The following is a 16,350-nucleotide window of genomic DNA, read 5'->3' on the forward strand; positions in this document are numbered from 1 at the left end:
AAAAAATATGAAATATTATATGTATGGTTTTTTAATATTTATTAGGTATATTATAAATATTATTTCGAAAAATAAACTGAAGGAAAAGCTATAAGACCATCGAACACAAACGATTGTTTTTTTCATTTTAGACACTTAATATGAATAAGACGATGTTAATGTTGTGGTTTTAGATATATTTCTTATTTAGAGCACTGGTGTATGACTAACAGGTTAGGTTATGTGCATATAATAAATAACACAACTAAAAACGAGTTTTCAATATGTTTCTGTAGAATAAAGTAAATATTCAATTATTGTTTAAAAAAGTAATAACAATGATAAAATACCGAATAATATTTAAAAGGTTTTAAACGAATATAAAAATAAAATAGCAAAAATATTCATGACATTTATTCATTCATAACATTTAAGGGTCTGAAATAATTGTAACACCATGATACAATTTTCGAAAAAACGAATACTACTCCGTCAAAAAAAAGCATTTTCTGATTTAAGTATTTTTCACTTCGAAATTTTGGCATACGTTTTTACCGCAACTCTCTAATGTCATACATAAGATGTATGGGTGATTGTAATATCTAAGAAAAACATAGTTGTAGCTCCACGTCGAAGTAATGTATGTACACGGTAAATGACATGAAAAAAAAAAATAATCACCTGCGAAAATAATTAACTATAGTTACACTGAGAGATTCTGATTTTTCGGTCGAAATATACCTAAAGCCATTCGTCAGTCACAAGAAGTACATATAGTGTCATAAGCCGATCAAGTCGATTATTATCCAAGAACTTAAGTAAGTAATTTTATCAAACTCTGAAAATTTTAATTACGTTAAAACTAAAAAGGAATGAAATTAATATGTTTAAATGTGAAAAAGACAATAATGAGTATTTTCTATTACTAGTTATTTTTTTATCGGGTCTAACGGCGTCCGTTAACAACGTTTTTAAGCGAATGGTTTTCTTATATTTTTTTTTTTTACATATACAAATAACGAATTTTACACATTCATATTTTGGGGAGAATTTTAAAAATATATTTTTTCACGATTTGACTTGATGTACACTATAAAGTGTGGTGTAAAAAATAAATTGTCGAAACCGTTTTCATAATACCTCAGAAAAGTAGCTCCTTGGTGTACACAAACAGGGGGAGTCTTCGAGAAGGACATAATCAATATAATGTAATGTACATATGTATGTAGATAAAAAAAAATCTGAGACGGGCTATGCTAAAGCTTTACAATATACAGCCTTGAGAACTGACTTTTTTTAAATTTTATATAAAAATCAAATAAGAAAAAAAAATTGATTATAAAACAAGAGAAAACAAAAAAAACCCGGATTATGAAAAATTGTAAATAATGATTTCTGTATTTAAAGTGTTCGGCTACGGTCTAGAAAAAATGCTTGTATTTAATACGAAACATTTTAATACTAAAATGCAGGAAACAACTACTTTATTTTATCGATTAATAAAAAGCACTTATCATTTATTGTTTGTTTGATAATTATATACACATTATAAGTCTATGGAAACTTTTTTTTTTATATATATATATAATTCGAGTTATTGTTTTTTTGTTCATTGTTGTTTTATAGTCGTTATTTTAATTTTTGTAGAATTGGAACTTTTTAAGTTATAAAAGAAAATCTAAACCATTTTTGTAAATATTGTGTTTTTGACTTGGGGTGGAAGAAATATATTTTTTACTTTAGGTTTTAAACTCCAATTTTTAATTTTTGTCAATATTTATTAGGGTGAACTAACTACAATTTGCTGTACAAAAAAAAACAGTGGTCTAGGAAATTAAGTGGTTGTAGCAAAAATATATATACACATAAAAAAACATATGATAGAATGATAGTTAAAAGTACTTGTTCTTCGCACAAAAACATACACAAAGAAACATGGGAGAGGCCTAGATTGAACGTAGTTAACCAAATTGACCATATTGGCTTTCAAGCTCGACTCAGCTAGAATTTATGTAAAAACGATGAGATGCCCCAACTGTGATACGGATCACTATCTATTTCGTGCAATATTTAGACAACGCTTAGCTAACATACAAAAAGACAAATGCATAGAAAGAAAGAGATGGAACACAGAATGCCTGAAAAATGAAGATGGCCTAAAAAAACATCAGGATGCTCTTGACACACGACTAAGTAGCCTAGGAGACATAAACAACAAATATCAAATAGAAGAAAGATAGGAGCTTCTCAAAAGCATAACGCAGCCTAGGAGAGTGTAGGTTTATTTATAATATACTGGCGCATTTCATACAACATATAGTATAAAATCAAACCTAACATATTATTACTTGTAATATTATAAACAAATAATACTTCTACTAAAATCGGGAATAACCGAAAATGCGTTGTTTTTTTTATACTAAAAACTAAAATTATATTTTTGTATGGTCGTCCGTATACTACCGTTTTTATTTTTATAAAGGATGATAAATTTTTAATTTTCGTTTAGTGCAAATACTAAATAAATATCTTAACCGCAGTCGACGATTCGATTATATATAATTTTTTTTTTTTTTGGTAATTTCCATCTACATGAAACAAATAGTTTTCAGTCGGACAACCGTCGATAGTCCGTGCCGTTAAATGTTTCGAGTATAAATTTTAAGAAAATGTGTAAAAAAATGCAAAAAAAAAGTGCAAAAAGATACCCGCCCGGACAGGGACTTGAACCCTGGACCCTTAGGTTAAAAGCCTAATGCTCTACCGACTGAGCTATCCGGGCACATTTTTAAATCAGACTAAACATCCTTATCTGTTTCGCTTACTTTTTTATGTTTGATATTTTTATTTTTTAGCTTTGGTCGCAGCACCTCGAGACTTAGATGAAATCTGCAATAGAAAACGTTCAAAGATGATAGTTATGGTAATTAATTAAGAAAACTACCAACGACACTGTGTACCAGCTTAAATTATTAAAAAAAGGCCAATACGCTCCAATAAGTATTACCAATAACAATAATATTTAACTTTCCGGCTTATTCAGTTTGATTAGGTACTGTTTTTTTTTTTTGGATGTATAACTTTAATGTGCTGGAAAAAGTAGTTATTTTTAGATTTGATATTTAATATATCATTTTTTTTTTGCTAATTTTTGATTAAAACAATTTAAACAAGTCTTTTAGACTGAAAAAATATGTTTAGTCAAGTTTACGGGTTAGGCGCTAAATAATATTGATTAAAGCAATAACAACTATTGTGAAAATATTTTGTTGATATTATAATTTGAACTGAAAAACAATACAAATGTTGGCTAATTTTAAAAAGTGGTAGATAATTTAAAGTCTTTTTCCGATGTCATTTAGAACTTTTGGTGTTTTGCCATTAAATAAAACTTGTATTTGTCATATTTTTGTTCTAAAGAACTTAAATACTAAATTACCATTATTTTATTAAAAACAGTAAAAAAAAAAAAATGTGGGATTTACCAATAAAGTTATGTATTTTGGGTCGATAACATTTTTATTTGATGTAAAAGTTGTATGAGGTGAAAATTTTGGATTGTATATATTTTAAGCACAATTTAAGGTTGCCATAATATACTTACGCATATTTTTTTAAAACTTTCGTTATTTGCAGAATATTTTGCATTTTTCAAATAATTGTGTTTGTCTTAAAACCAATGAAATAGTAACATTATGAGAGACTTTTTATATTTTAATAATATTATAGAGAATTATAGCACGACAGAAATTACTATTTTTCGCTACAAGCCAATATTCAGTAAAATAATTTAGACTTTCCATCCAAACCAGAAAAGTAAAAATAAATTTCGCATTATATAATATAATACATGTTTATTATTTTTTATAAAGCATTTCTCTGAAATCCCCCAAAAATAGACTAAAAATGAATAACGTTGTTTCAAAACAAGAGTTTTCTATACTATCCGCTAGCTGGTTTTTTTTCATCAAACCCGTATTTGAACAAATAAAAAATCAGGATAATAAAACCATGTGAACGTGACTACTGGTGTTATTTGGTTATTATAATGGGACAAAAAAAAACATTGAAATATTACAAAATATCCCAGTAAAATGGCATAATTCGCATTTTTTTAAAAAGTAAACTAATTTTTTTTCATTGTGTTTAATTTATTGTTTTACTGCAGAAATGTGTGCATATTACTATCACAAATATGCAGATATATTCTCAGGTTAAAAATACTTTTTTTAATATGTCCATTTAAAAGAAGCTAGTACAGTGGAAATGGAGAGATCACAGGTCTACAGGAATATTATTATAACTGAAAGTGATAAAATCACGCTTCGATGCGAATCTGTGGATAGTATGTATAAACCACACATAGGAGCCTAAAAACTGAGTCAAAGTGTAATTTTTCCATATTTTTTGTTCCCTGTTTGACTACAGATTTTTGAGGAAATTGTAATATGTTTACAACCCCATTCTAGATCTACCTTTGGTCTGATTTCCATACATAAACCCCTAAAACTTTTCAGGAAAAAGCGAAAAAAATTCAATCCCTTCTAGGAGAAAGGGCGTACGATAATTGCTTAGGTTTCAACGTTTGCCGGTAGTACTTTGTCTTGAGAATATTCTATACTAATTTTGAACTAATTGGACTTTTTAAATTAATTTTTAGTTGTAAAAAAATGTAAATTTTTATCGATTTTGAGAGAGAAGGGATGAACATTCAAAATTTTTAGTCTTACAAAGTATCTTACTGGTACGATTTCTGACTTTAAGAGCTGCTACGCGAAGAAATCGGTTCAGTGGCTTAAAAAATATCGTGGATACAGACATAAAAAAATAAAAACATATATCATTGTAAATACAATACCTTCTTAGCTATGTCATATTAAGCCACCCCCCCCCCCTTACAGTTGTTATAAACTTGTAGTTATAATTTTATTTTATAGGTACTAAATTGTAGTGGCGGTGTCAGTGCAATAATATTATTGCTTTACCATCTACAGGCGGTCGTTGTCGGTGGATGTGCGCACGTACCACGAGATAAGAATCAATAACATTGACGTGACGGTTTTTGTATAATATTATAACGTGACAATGTTCCATACAGTTTTGTCACGTACTGATGTACAGTCATGGTTTAAATACAAAATGACAGCTTAAGGGTCGGCCAATGAAATTAATTTATACATTTATAACGGTATTATGTATATAGTTATATTATTAAAACAATAATGTACCCCCTTATGCCGACATTTTGTGGATTGTGTAATAAAGTATAATAAAGTGAGTGTAATATGCAATAACATTGTATATTTAACCCATGTGTACAGTGTTGGGCTACTGTTAAGTCAACAAGAGACAAATATGAAACAAATTAGGAAATTGAATAGGTTCATCCGCAAAAAAACTCGAATCTCTCAACAGAATTATTGAAATTGGATCATCCAATGTAGTCGAAGTGTCTGGCTTTTTGGTCTAAAGTAAACCAAAACAACTTTTACTTATAGACAAAATGTTTTAAATTAAAAATTATATCTTGAAACTTGATACAAATTAACCGGTATATTAACTGACAAGGTCGAAATTTATTAAAACCTATTTAAATAACCTATATTTTATTAAAAACTCCTTAAAAACAGACCGCATGCAATCCCCTATACGAGCTATGTCAGTATGAGTTTTGTGCATAAACGGATAAGTCAACTTGACTCTTATTTCGATCACTTCAGTAGAGTTTAATCACCTTTTTTGTTTGTGAGTATAATTGTTTAAAATCGTCCTATGACCAAATTAAAATTTTTTTATCTATAAACAGCTCATCATTGAATAATTATTTTTTTTTTTTGTATAATTCGATCTTCATAATTTCAGGTTTATTTCCGGTGGTCTTACTTTTAGAGGGATCGCTAGATAGCATTTTATGAGGGCTATAACCCCTCCCTTCTCCTCAAAAACGGTGTAAAATAATAATATATTTGATTTCGTGTAATAATAATTATCGTCGGTGTATGGGAGTACATGTGCTGCCCCTTAAAATAATACTGTATTGGCAGCACAAAATACACCAACGCTATGACACCTTTATAATACAAAAACAAGTCATGTTCTCAAAATTAATATAATATGTACTTAGCAATTTGATTGTAAAATAACAACTTGTTTATCGTTATTTATTGGCTTAACTCTCTCTAAAAAACGGTCGAAATACCTTTAAATTTGTTTGAGGAAATTTTTGAATTGAGGACAGTTAGATAAATTATATTAATATAAGTATCAGTATTCAGCAACCGTCCAAAACATTACTTTAATCGTTTCCCTCGAAAGAAGTGGATATTCCTTGTTTCTCTTATTTGGGCACCATTTTTCATATTATAGAGAAACGGAAAGAACTAAATACAGGCAATAACTATTTTGCACAGGATAATATGATCTAAGAGTCATTTTTAATATGCCAATATCAATTTATAGATAAAAGAATATATATTTCTAGATATAATCAACTTTCTAAGATGTTTTTCTTTGACATTTTTTTACAAAAATATATATAACTTATTTTCGTAGGAGTGAGCCATTTTGTATGGTGTTTGTACATTTTAGCGGCCTTTCTCAATTTGATCTACCTAAATATTAATACTTGTCTTTTTAACGTGTGCCACAAGCCACTGATTGTATATAATATATACCTATATATTCCATTAAAAGGGTAGGGAAAAACAAAAAAACACCTCATTACCTTTTCTCATAGTAGACTGTGTGTCTAAGAAAAAAATTATTTACTTCCTTTCCCCTCCCCAGTTGATGGTAGCCTATTCAAATAAGAAATACTAAAATTTCAGGTCCCTAACTTTTTTTTAGCTTCGGTGCGGATCTGAGAAGTTATTGTTTTTACATAAATGTGTTTTTATTTTTTGGGTCTGGACCAACGATATCTCGTAAACCGTTGAACCGAACAGAAATCATACCGGAAAGGTACTTTATAAGGCCAAAAATTTTAAAAAGTCACCTCTTCCCCGTGAAAATCGAGAAAAACACCCAAAAAAATTCAACTTAAAATTACGATACTCAAAATAGTCGAAAAAGTTCCAAATTTATATGAGTTGTTCTTCACACATGGTACTATCGATAAACATTAACAATACAAAAAAATATCATAAACTCTTTCCCCTAGATAGGATATAATTTTTTTCTTTATTTCACTTTTTCAAGCAAAGTTTTAAAGATTTAGATCTGAAAATTAGACCATAGATCTAAAATGGAACTAGAACACATACAGTTTTCTCAAAAATCTGTAGTCAATTTTTTTTTTTTATTAAGGAAAAACCCCCAAAATAGAGTAAATTTATTGGCCGTAGTCAGTTTATAGGTTGCTACGTGTGAGTGAATCAACAGTCAACAGGTAATGAAAATATTTTCATTACATTGTGTTTCATTATATTATATTATAACTATGACAGTACATTTTTACAGACAGACGATCAACCCTTATCGTATCCACCCTGCACAAGACTAAATATTAAATTTTAAGTAATAATATCTGTAGACCTGTGACCTCTCCGTCCCCACTAAGCCTCGACGTTCGCCACGTTTTCCTTAACCCTCGCCTATGCCAATCGATACAGCTTACACTGAGACGACAAAAGGAGGATTTCCTTGAAAGAAGAAAACGACCGCTATGGTAAATCCTCGCTTTACCTCTCTCTCTCTCTCCATCTCTCTCTATTAGGCGTCCCTTAGTTAACAGGCCAATGGAAAATTCATGGGAAAATGTAACTGTAAACACACGTCCACGTTCGACGCTCGTCGACAGTTCTAGCAGGTTCGTTTTATGTATATTATACACCTTGAGTGATCCTCACACATGACACGATCGTTGTTGTTGACAATATAAAATATACTAACAATGTTTACATTATAAACATTTAATAGAACAGTCCTCGCAGGATCAGTATTTAATAATGGGAAAAAAACAGTATATTGGGGACGGGTTGTTTTGAAAATACAGACCTTAAGTCTGAAAACTAAGCTAGAAAAAATGAAACGAATGTCATGACAAAGGTTTTTACTTTCTGATATGTTTGTGCTTTGACAACGTTAACACCTATCGATAGTACTACACTTGAAAATAGATACATAATCCATAATAACTTAGCAGCAATATTCAACTATTTTTAATAGAAAAAGTTATAGCTTAATTTAAGTTAAAACTATTATACACTTTTTGTGGTTTTTTTTTTCGAAATAAAAGTGGTGAAATTTTTTAATTTTCGGACTAATAAAACATCTTTGAAGTACAATTTTTTATGAATACATTTGCTACATAAAGAAATCAGTTCAGCGGTAAAAGGGCCAAAATACAAACATAAAATGCCAGAAAAAGAATTTATTTTTTGGTAATTTTCCATTTTTTTTTTTTAGTTTTGATTAATAAAAAAAAACCAGTACAGTGGGGTCGGGGCATAGTAGGGACGGAGCATAGTTGGGTCGGGGCATAGTGGGGACGGGGAGATCACAGGTTTACAGGAATTTTTAAATCTGAAAGTGATAAAATCACTTTCGAAAAAACGCTTCGATGCAGCAAATCGGTAGTTAGTATTTTCAAGCCAGTACACTCCAAACCAATCACAGTATGAACCAGCAAAGTTAGAAAGTATTAAATTGAGGTTATGTATTTACAAATAAGCACCAAAGCGTTTATTTAGAAGTGATTTTATTCAATTTTATCACTTTTATTTATATTAATATACGCAATCTTCGAAATCACAGTTTTCCGGCAATTAAAAAAAAACTGTAGTGCCGAATTTAATATTCGTTTATATGTTATGGATACTTATGAGTTCTAACTACTGACAAATTTTTAACTTGGTCTTAAAATTACGGCTAAAAAACTAAAAACTTTGTTTTTTTAATTTCTACTGTAAAGAAGTAAATTTTTTCAACTTTTACCCCCCTCCCCCCAAAGTACCAACTAGATAAAATTTGTGGTTTATAGAGTTGCTACTCGAAGGAATTGGTCCAGTATTAAAAATATTACAGTGTATACATTCACGCTTTGCATCGAAGCTAAAATGTTGACTACAGGTTGTAGTTGTAGTAGTACAACAGCTTCATTCTAGAGCTACCTTCAGTTCAATTTAAACAAGTACTTAATCTACATCTAAAAAAGAAATAAAAGAAAAGTTTCCATCCCATCTAGCGGAAAGGATTTTTGGTATTTTTTTTTTTGGTTTTTTAACGTTTATCCATAGAACTGCGCCTAAATGCAGACAAAAAATAAAATAAAACAGTTAATATAAAAACAATACATTCTTAGTTACGCGTCGAAGTTAAAAAAAATAGCCTCGCATAAATGCTAAAATTATAACTGTTTTGAAACAAATTTCAGAACTATCTAAAGAGTCTTAGTATAAAAATTCTGCTGTTAAGGATTTATTTGTACAACAATACGTGTCTCACGGTGATCTGAATCAACTAGTGTACATACATATATTATATATGGTAGATAAAAAGTGAAATAAAATCCGTTATAGAAAGTATTCATGTAAGGCAACTAAAAAGAGATTTAAAACAGTAAAAAACCCTTGAAAATTACACTGACCGTAGTAAAATATAAATAGATTGCTATGATTGAATTGAATTAGCAGTCATCGGGTCTCCGAAAACTATTTTCATTAAACTGTTAAATGCGTTGTACGGTTAACAACGGAACAAATAATTATTATAGACAGATGACCAAACCTAGACCGTAATGCTGAAATTACAATTGTAAGACATTATTGTAATTTCAATGCCTTTATCGATATTTCGTAGCACCAAAGCAGGCTTAGGTAATGTGTTTAATGTAATTCCCAGATTTCTTATTCTACAGAAAATAAGGGCCCTAATTTTATAGCTAAAAAAAAATGAAACACTTAAGATAATTTTTTTGTGAATTGATATTTGTTGAATGTTGATGTCATCGTAACCGTACAACAATTTATGTATTTTTTAGTTGATAAACAATGATTACCCCAATATTCTAATGATTATTTAAGTGCGTGTATTAAGCATTGAATCAAACCACGTGGTCATCGGATCAACCATCTCAAAATTGTTCTAAATCAACTACTATTGGTCTAATATAATATCTTAATTTTGTTGAAAATTTTATCACTCATATTTACCCCAAAAATGGAGGTTTTATATGTTATTTTTCACGAAAAATCTATTTCGACCCGTTTTAAAATTCTAAAACTTTTATCATAAAATCGTAAATAAATAAAAATTTATTTAAATTTTTTTTAGTAATACAATTTTTTCTTTTTTCGAAATCTGAAAAAAATAATGTATAATTTTATTTTTTATTTTTTTTGTAAGGCACATTTAAAAAAAATCAAATTATACTAAGACACTTGAATGACTTTTACATTCCACTTTTAGTCTAGTCGACTCAGCAAAGTGTAAAGGAGAGACTTTACTAACTAAAAAATGCAGCATGTGTATGAATATAACGCACTTCTTTGGATCCCATAATTAAGTTTATGTATAAAGGTATGATAACGAGAAACACTGATACTCGTGGACGTTTTTCGGCTAACATTATTTAGTATAACAATGTAATAGTACTAAATCAGTCAAGACAAACGACGGTATTCAACTGCAGTTGTGTATTTATTCAAAACTCAAAATCAATGCCGTATTTTATTGGATTGCCCGAGGTCTTTACGTTCGGTTGAGCACATAATCCTAATTTCCATGCTGCAAAATAAAAAAAAAGTATGTTTTAAAAAAAATTTCCATTTTTCACCAAGCCGGTCGGTAAATACGATACAGTACCTTCGCTCTTCCACCAAGTTCCAAGAGTGAGTCTACCGCCGTAATCGATTTTCACGCCCACCGAATTAGCATCCGAGGGCTTGTACAAAACTCCAAGTTCGTTTGATTCGTGAGACCACGACGAGAACCTCCAGTTGGTCGTTAGGCGAGCTGCAATCTCAAAATTGTCATTCACCTTCCACGCGCCGGTCGTCACCATGACGTCGTTCGGTTTCCTGTACATTGTAAACGTTAGATTATTATCAAAGTTCGCTCAGGTTGGGTTAAGGTTGGACTTGAGTTGGGCCATAGATTAAATACACTATGGATGAACAATATATGTGCCACACGTTTCCACCACCCTTCCCGCCACTGAGCGCTCCCAAATCCACACTAAAACATTTGTGTCGTATGCGTTTCCTATCCATAACATATGGGGGCATTGTTTATCTGTATAGTATATTTGTAATTAATGGTTAGGCCTATCCTGAATTAGCGACTTCAAGAAAAGAGCGGGGAGGAGAATGTGGTTGGGAAAAGGGAAAAAAGAAAAGAGGAGAGAAAAATAAACATGAACACATCGAACACAAGTGCCGTCCTTACTTTATATGGTTTTGAGTAATTGCAAGAAAAAGTTTACATAAGATTTTTACGGTTATTTGTAATTGAACTTTATATTAATGCTCTTTGGGCATAGCACAGTGTCGACACATTTGAAATGGCTGCATGCGGTTTTCCGGTTATATTACAACTCCTTGGCGTAGGTGCCAGGGTAAAGCTAACTGGTGTTTTTCTTGTCAATACACGGTTGCAAATTTACTTGTTTTTACTTACACATCAAATCGTATTGTGGTGGTTGGGAATACGGCGCCAAACGTGGCGACTTTGTGTAAACCGCTCAAATTCAAACTGCCGGAAGCGGACTTCTTCATTTCGAATCCTGCTAGCAAACCTACGGAGTCGAACTGATGGCCAAACATCGAGGAAAATTTCATGCTGGTCGGATCTATGGCCGGCGTCACGAAGCCCTCGAGGCCGGCGTTCATCACCACGGCCGGATGGCTGAACAGCCCGGAAGCGTATATGCATTTATTGGTATTGCTGAAAACCAAGTTCAAAGCAACAGTCAATACCCGCGGGGTTGACGATGAGATGAGAAAATATGTTTAGGTACATTTGCTTAAAGCCGACGTCGGTGGACAAGGATTCGTTGATGTTGTTTTTCACACCAATAGTGAAATCGCGCATAGTCGCCCCAAAGTAAGGATTCCAATCTAAACATATAATCATTCACTATAAATAATAGTTCCTGAATAGCAGGTGCTCCACCAGTCACCACCACCAGGCTGGCGACTTTTTGTCATTTGAAATAATGACTGACCTCCTTTCCAAGATCCTTTAACATCTAGATCGATTAGTTCGTTGTCGTTGGTGGTGGATAATTCGACTTTCACTTCTTTTCCTTCGTCTCCCGCTTTTTTGACCACCCTAATTTTGTTCAGCAAGTAGTTGTTCAACACACCACCAGGCTGTTTTACCGTTCTGTCAACTATCGATTTCGTTCCTTGCGCGTCTTGGTTGGCCTGTAAATAAGCTAGCCCGTTTAGTAATATGAATATAATAATTATTATAATATTATGTAGGTCGGCTACCTTGTCGGCTTCACCGTCGGCTTTGACATCAGTTACTGGTCTCTTTACTGCGTTTCGACCACCAAGGAGGCCATTGAACGTGTTACTTAGAAAAAACATTATATTTACAACGGCAATGTGCTCTATCAATTTAGTTTAAAAACATACCCGCGTGTACGATTAACTGTGATGGATTATAAACAAACAAATAATCGCCAAGACTTTATCGAGTAGAGCGAACATTTGTATTTACTGTGTACGAGCCAGCCAACAATATAATAATAATAAATTAATCAACAATAAGATTGTCGTTATAAGTTGTAACGCGCTTGTATACGTATATTTTTTTAAATCGAATAAATGTAAGGTTTGTATTGTCGGTCATGTGTACTATAGAAAACAGAAAATTATTCTTTCGTTATTTATCTCATTTTCTACTTCAAATATCAAGGAAATTACTAGAAATGTAGCAAAATTACATTGGGCTACCTACCCAACATTGAACTTATGGCAAGTTATAGGAAGTAAAACAAACTTTACCTAATTTCGGTAAAAACAAAACGAATCGTTTATTTGTGAAATAAATAGACAATGTCACAGTTTTGTTGACAATGACTTTTTTTTAATAAAATATATGTTCTGTGGCCAAAACGGATCTTTTTTTTTTTTTGAAAAGAGACAACTCGTATGATAGTTAATTTTATTATGGCGATTCAAACAATTAGTTAAATTTAATTAAAATGTAAAGTCAGGAAACAAAGTTCCTGTTAATGATTTATATACTTGAAAAGTCATAATAAAATATATTGATATTGTAGTTTTGTTGGATATCACTCTATTGCGCACAATACCATTTATGATTTAGTAATTTTATTTATGAAATGAGTTAAGTACCTCGTTTGTTTATGAAAAGAGCCAAATTCGTTAAACTAAAACTCTTACTGTTGGTCGCAAAAAAAATTTGAAAAATCGGTATTCTCAAATTTTAAGTTTAGTGCATAAGAATTAAAAATATTTTGAGAAAAACAGTTGTTATTTATTTCCCGAAAATTTAACTTTTTGAACTAAACCCCTTTCAAAAAACCAGTACAGTGGGGTCGGTGCATAGTGGGGACGGAGCATAGTTGGGTCGGGGCATAGTGGTGACGGGGAGGTCACAGGTTTACAGGAATTTTTAAATCTGAAAGTGATAAAATCACTTTCGAAAAAACGCTTCGATGCAAATCGGTAGTTAGTATTTTCAAGCCAGTACAGTCCAAACCAAGCACAGTATAAACCAGCAAAGTTAGAAAGTTTTAAATGAAGGTTCTGTATTTACAAATGAGCATCAAAGCGTTAATTTGAAAGTGATTTTATCCGAGAGGACTAGTGCAGTAGAGTATTGGCATAATGTAATCAAAGCAATGAGGAAACGGAGAGGTCACAGGTCTACAAGAATTATTATAAATAAAAGTGATAAAATTGAATAAAATCGCTTTCAAATAAACGCTTTGATGCTCATTTGTAAATACAGAACCTTCATTTAAAACTTTCTAACTTTGCTGGTTTATACTGTGCTTGGTTTGGACTGTACTGGCTTGAAAATACTAACTACCGATTTGCATCGAAGCGTTTTTTCGAAAGTGATTTTATCACTTTCAGATTTAAAAATTCCCGTAAACCTGTGACCTCCCGTCACCACTATGCCCCAACCCAACTATGCTCCGTCCCCACTATGCACCGACCTCACTGTACTGGTTTTTTTTTTTTTTTGCAAAAACTTAGTGGACCAAATAACACAAATACAATGTCTTGTTATATTTTGTTGGAATGGTCGACGATTCATGTTTCAATCGTTTGTACTCCATAGTTTAAATTATAATCGCTTATTCTCAATAAAATTAATATTTATGTATTATATACTTCCATTATAGCAATCTCACACAAACTATTTATACTTCACAGATTATATTGATCATTGGGCCCTAAACTAATCTAACACGGATAGACGTTACCAACTGATAGTTTTTAGTGTCTGTTCGTTTCTCACATCTGGTACACTGGGTTTTTTTTTTGTTTTTTCAACTTTCGTCTGTGAAGACTTAAACTTTTTCAACTTTTACCCCCCCAAAGTACAAACTAGACAAAATTTGTGATTTGTAGAGTTGCTATTCAAAGGAATTGGTCTAGTATTAAAAAAGTTACAGTGTATACAGCGAAAAAAAAAGCCCACATCAGAGTAAAACCAATACCTTCTCGCTTTGCATCGAAGCTAAAACATTTTTCTGGATTTTTGTGTAAAAGACATCAAAAGTGGTCAAATTATATGTTTTTTGGGTCGGTGATTACGAATTTAATATCAGTTCTCAATTTTAATCATCCGGAAAGAACTTAAGTAAAAAAAAAAAAAAGTTGAATTTGTGTAAACTTTAAGTCAAAAGTGGTAATTGGGCACAAAACTTAATAGTATCATTCTGCATGGATATACATAAAATTGTTTTAATGATTTGATAATTTTTTTTTAAAGATTTTAGGTGTTTTTGTTAAAATATACGCAATGTGCGAAAACACGGTTTTCCGGCAATTAAAAAAAAAATGTAGTGCCGAATTTTTCACCCGCTACATATGTTATGGATACATATGAGTTTCAACTACTGACAATTTTTCAACCCGAAAGTTTTAAAATTACGGCTAAAAACCCCGAAAAACAAAAAAACTTGTACCCCCCCTAGGGGGGCGGGAATTGGGTATAGTTTAAATTTGACACAACTGACGTGCGCGGCATACCAAATAAATATTTCTTATACATTTCAACTCGATCCGACTCTTTTTCTCGATACTATAGCCAGTAAAAGTTCTAACTTAAAAACTCGTACGGTTTTTTTTTTTGTTTTTTCAACTTTCGTCTGTGAAGACTTAAACTTTTTCAACTTTTACCCCCCCAAAGTACAAACTAGACAAAATTTGTGATTTGTAGAGTTGCTATTCAAAGGAATTGGTCTAGTATTAAAAAAGTTACAGTGTATACAGCGAAAAAAAAAGCCCACATCAGAGTAAAACCAATACCTTCTCGCTTTGCATCGAAGCTAAAACATTTTTCTGGATTTTTGTGTAAAAGACATCAAAAGTGGTCAAATTATATGTTTTTTGGGTCGGTGATTACGAATTTAATATCAGTTCTCAATTTTAATCATCCGGAAAGAACTTAAGTAAAAAAAAAAAAAAAGTTGAATTTGTGTAAACTTTAAGTCAAAAGTGGTAATTGGGCACAAAACTTAATAGTATCATTCTGCATGGATATACATAAAATTGTTTTAATGATTTGATAATTTTTTTTAAAGATTTTAGGTGTTTTTGTTAAAATATACGCAATGTGCGAAAACACGGTTTTCCGGCAATTAAAAAAAAAATGTAGTGCCGAATTTTTCACCCGCTACATATGTTATGGATACATATGAGTTTCAACTACTGACAATTTTTCAACCCGAAAGTTTTAAAATTACGGCTAAAAACCCCGAAAAACAAAAAAACTTGTACCCCCCCTAGGGGGGCGGGAATTGGGTATAGTTTAAATTTGACACAACTGACGTGCGCGGGCATACCAAATAAATATTTCTTATACATTTCAACTCGATCCGACTCTTTTTCTCGATACTATAGCCAGTAAAAGTTCTAACTTAAAAACTCGTACGGTTTTTTTTTTTGTTTTTTCAACTTTCGTCTGTGAAGACTAAACTTTTTCAACTTTTACCCCCCCAAAGTACAAACTAGACAAAATTTGTGATTTGTAGAGTTGCTATTCAAAGGAATTGGTCTAGTATTAAAAAAGTTACAGTGTATACAGCGAAAAAAAAAGCCCACATCAGAGTAAAACCAATACCTTCTCGCTTTGCATCGAAGCTAAAACATTTTTCTGGATTTTTGTGTAAAAGACATCAAAAGTGGTCAAATTATATGTTTTTTGGGTCGGTGATTACGA

At 31.4% G+C, this 16,350-nt stretch overlaps 1 non-coding gene across 1 annotated transcript; it reads right to left on the minus strand.

The window, feature by feature from the left end:
* Positions 1 to 2,688: 2,688 nt before the first annotated feature.
* On the minus strand, positions 2,689 to 2,761 carry Trnak-uuu (transfer RNA lysine (anticodon UUU)). Its single transcript has one exon. It is a non-coding gene; the product is annotated as a tRNA-Lys (tRNA).
* Between the last annotated feature and the right edge of the window lie 13,589 nt (positions 2,762 to 16,350).

This window comes from Adelges cooleyi, unplaced genomic scaffold (genome assembly GCF_023614345.1).
Source record: "Adelges cooleyi isolate 19-005CV unplaced genomic scaffold, UGA_ACOO_1.1 ACOO_flye_CR_arks_rails_tigmint_CR_PRNA_209, whole genome shotgun sequence".
Taxonomy (NCBI): domain Eukaryota; kingdom Metazoa; phylum Arthropoda; class Insecta; order Hemiptera; family Adelgidae; genus Adelges; species Adelges cooleyi.